The sequence below is a fragment of the Pteropus alecto genome, unplaced genomic scaffold (genome assembly GCF_000325575.1).
Source record: "Pteropus alecto unplaced genomic scaffold, ASM32557v1 scaffold44, whole genome shotgun sequence".
Classification (NCBI taxonomy): Eukaryota; Metazoa; Chordata; class Mammalia; order Chiroptera; family Pteropodidae; genus Pteropus; species Pteropus alecto.
In genome coordinates this window covers 4,418,273-4,422,290 of record NW_006436812.1, presented here as the reverse complement: position 1 = coordinate 4,422,290, position 4,018 = coordinate 4,418,273, and the positions used below count along the sequence as shown (strand labels likewise).

General features: G+C 42.4%; 1 pseudogene; it reads right to left on the bottom strand.

Annotated features, from left to right (window-relative positions):
- Positions 1-2,127: 2,127 nt before the first annotated feature.
- Positions 2,128-2,857, bottom strand: LOC102893747 (annotated as a pseudogene).
- Positions 2,858-4,018: the final 1,161 nt, after the last annotated feature.

Below are 4,018 nucleotides of genomic sequence, written 5' to 3'. Positions count from 1 at the left end.
TACACACACACACATACACACACACACACACATATATATACACACACATATATGTGTGCATATATACACACACATGTATACACATGTATATATGTATGTATGTATGTATTCCTCCTACAATACCTGCTATATTGTAGGCAATCAAATATTTTGTGAATGAATAAATGAATTATTCTCCAGTTCTTACCTATCTAGTCTAGACTATTAAGAGTAGTTAACAGGCAAGTCAGTTATTTGTTGGGAGCTCTAAATTTTGAGAGCTCTAGTACTTTGTTCCTTTCTCTGCCCAGCAGACTAGAGGATAAAGCAATTCGGAGGGTGGAGACAACCTAAAAATACAAGGAGGTCGACAGTTGCATCCTAGTTTCCCTGTCCATAGCAGACCCTGGCGTGGAAGTTGCATGTTAGTGAGGCCTGGTTGAGTGTCTCCACTTCCTTACCACTTCCATTGACTTGCACAAGCTCTCCTCATTTATCAAATCTAACTTCTTGGATATCATAGCTAAAGCCCTTCAATAATTGATCCACCCTCAGGCTGTCTTCTTCCCCACTGTGAATCTCCAATGAAGTCAGGCTGTCCCAGATAGGTCACATTCAAGCCTACCTCTTTACTCAGGGTCTTCAAAGATGTTAATTTTTGGTTCTGTGTACAGCAGAGGTAAGTATGTGTCTCTGCGAACTGGCCACCGTAGCTTGTTCTAAGGGCCATGCTCAAAGACAGAGTATGCAGGGAAATGTAGGGTGGCCCCAGCAAGGCTTAAACCCAGGGAACACTGAAGTATATTTTCTGCCCTGCCTTTGCCTCTTCTTTCTCAACATTTAGAAAATTTTTTTTTCTTCTCTTTAAGGTAGAATGTACATTCTTCTTTTCTCATATTTAATTCCTCAATGAAGCTCAGCCAGAGGCCATGTCACTTGCTTTTCACCATAAGTTACCCAAGGTACTAACATTGTCCATGTATAAAGTACCCTCCTCTTAGTACTTTTTATCTATGGAGATTTCACAAAGGCTTAAATACCTATGCCTTGTTCTGGATCACTACGTTTTAACATTGGTTCTTAGTGCTCCTCACACTCACCCTGCCTTTCGCCTGCAGTTAGACCCTCCTACAGTCGCTCTATTTTCTTTACATTTGTGATCTCTCATCTTGGTGAAAGCCCAACCCTTCCCACCCCATTCTATTTCTTCTCTCCCCATTTCCTGCCCCTTATTCCTTCTCTGTATGTGCTACTGCCCCGAAGCAGATTCTGTACATCTTCTTCAGGACTCTGCAGGCTTCTACATGACTGTTAAATTTGTAATGGAGAAAATTATAACCATGGGCCAGGGAAGTGGAGGGAGAAACACCTTTATTTTCATCAGAAATAGTAATGTTTGTAATCTTGTAGAAACCGCTTACTATAAGAGACAAGAAGCCAGGAACGAGTGAGGGTGATGGTGAGATAAGAAATCTTACAAAGATTAAACCAGTTGTTACATTTGCTAAGGATCACTTGCTTTGATTTACTATTACTCAGTGGCTTAACCTATCTTTCATTTCCTTTGCTCCCTTTTCAGTGGTCACTGTTTTACAGAGTAGTGATCTGCCCTGAAGGTAGTAGTGATACAAAATAGTAGGTGCCTAGAGCTCAGCTGTTGGGTTAGAACAGAGCCATGCTGTTAAACTTCTAGATGTGCTCCCCATGAGAGGGAAAATTTCTTCTAACATGGCCCAGAAACAGTTCTCAGGCATCCAGTGGCCCATTCTCTGTTCACACCAAGGATACTCTAATTTTCTGGCAGGATTTATGGGTCCTATAGCCTCTGCCCTTGTAAGCAAAATTGACGTCCACAGTGAGACAAGACTGGAATCAGAAGCAGAGATGGGAAGAGGGTTCAGCATTCTTAGGCTGATTCCTATTCCCAGACATGGTACTTGAGATCCAGTTGTCAATAAGTTTACTGCTAATCCAGGGTGTGGCTAGTAAAACTCTCCACAGCAGAAGGAAGCTCTGAGAAACACATGTTGATCTAAGGAATTGATGCGTCAGGTTTCTTACACACTCAGCACATCTCTTCCTTCCTGTGATGTATCTCTTTTATGTGTACCCCCTGAGGGCAGATGAGGCAGCATTCTTAATCTTTTCTCACACTGAGCACTTGTAAGGCTTTTCCCCAACATGACTTTTCTGGTGGGCACGGAAGTAGAAACTGTTGTTGAAGCTTTTCCTACACTGTGCACACTTGTATAGGCTCTCCCTGGTATGGACTCACTGGTGAGTGCTAAACTGGGAACTGGTGTTGAACTGGTGTTGAATCCCACAGACAGTGCATTGATAAGGCTTCTTCCCAGTGTGAGGCCTCTAGTGAACAATGAGGCTAGAGCTTCGGTTGAAGCTTCTCCCACATTCCCCATATGGGGAGGGTCTCTCTGCCATGTGAGTTCTTAGGTGGGCAGTGAAGTTGGAATGCTCACTGAAGCCTTTCTCACATTCACTGCGCTTGTAAGGCTTCCCTCCTGTGTGGATTCTGATACCAAACAAGCTAAGAACTTCAGATAAAGCTTTTCCTACATTCATGATGTAAATATTTAGAAGCTTTTTCCAGTTCTAGGGATGGCTGGTGGTGAGGAGGGAGAATTCTGAGAACACTTTCTCTCATAGAGGGGGTGAGTCCAGGTCTTCTTGCTGGTCCAAAGTCTCTGGTGACTCATCTCCTGAGATGGGGTTCTCTCCTCCCTGTTCTCTGGAGAATGTCTGTGTTGCCTTCTTAACACTCTCTCATCCTCCCAGCCTGTTTTCAGCTCAGAGTGCCAGAACACTCTCCACTAGACTTTCTCCATATAGCCATGTTCATGTCTACTTCTGAATCATCCCATTTTGGATTTTTTATTTAATCCCATTCTTGATCTTGAAACCTGAAAGAATAAAATCACACTGGATTGTGGAGAAGGAAAATAATGGAATGAGAAAAGAGTTACACAACAGAGAAGAAATACCTAACTGGAATTCTTCATGTGATTCAGTCTTCTGCTAAGTTTTATTTTCCAATTAACATTTTAACCTCCAATTTCTGTGATCACATGTTAATACACCTTAACTACACCTACTTTTCTTCTGTTCTGTCTCTTTTTGGATATTCTGACACAATGATAAAACTGAGGGAAGGAATTAAGCTTTATGTCATTTGTCAGTCTGTCTGTATGTGTATTCTCAATTCTTGAATGGTCTATAATCTAGTAGCAGCATAATAAAAGACCATCCTGAGACTAGCCAGCTCAAACAAGGAGAGCAAGTTTCTGAGTATTTGGGAAGCACAGGCAGAGGTTATGAAGAGAGGATCATTGGTGGAGAAGGAGGGAAGGGGAGAAAGTCTGGGCTCAAAGCCTAATTGGCAATCTAAAAAGCTCATTAAGTGAAATTCCATGGGGGAAAAAATGATATGAATTCTTTGAAAGAAGCTGGTAAATGCAAAATCAGGACACCTGATTGCAAGAGAAATAATCCTTAAACACCATAAAAAGTGAAACTCTGTGGCCTATGTAAGGTCCGTCTTCAAGATGATGACATGGCCAGGAGCAGAAACAACTCCCTCTTGATTGCTTGGGCAATGGTCTGTATATGGATATCCCCATCCTTTGACCATCAGAGCCAAGGATCTTATCGAGTTTGTTTGCGAACAGGACTAGTAGAGTCAAATGTCCTAACTTCATGGCCAGGAATCCTGAAGTCCTTTTCATTCCTGGCTGTGCCATCTCCAATGCACCTTCTACAACTTTTATAGACTCCCATTATGATAACTCATCTCTCCAGACTCCCTATCATTCCTTCATGGCCAAGGAAAGCAGATTATATGCTTCTGAACTTGGTGCTCTGGGATCCCCAGAAAGATCCACTCCTGGAGTTGTTTTGCTCCAGCCTTGTAGATCTGACTGCTCTGCTGATAGGTTTGGAGTTTTTCAAAAAACTGAAAAGTATTGAGAATGGCCTCCAGTGTCTTGTTCTCGTTATAGCCCCACTGCACATGTTCTGCAGGGAG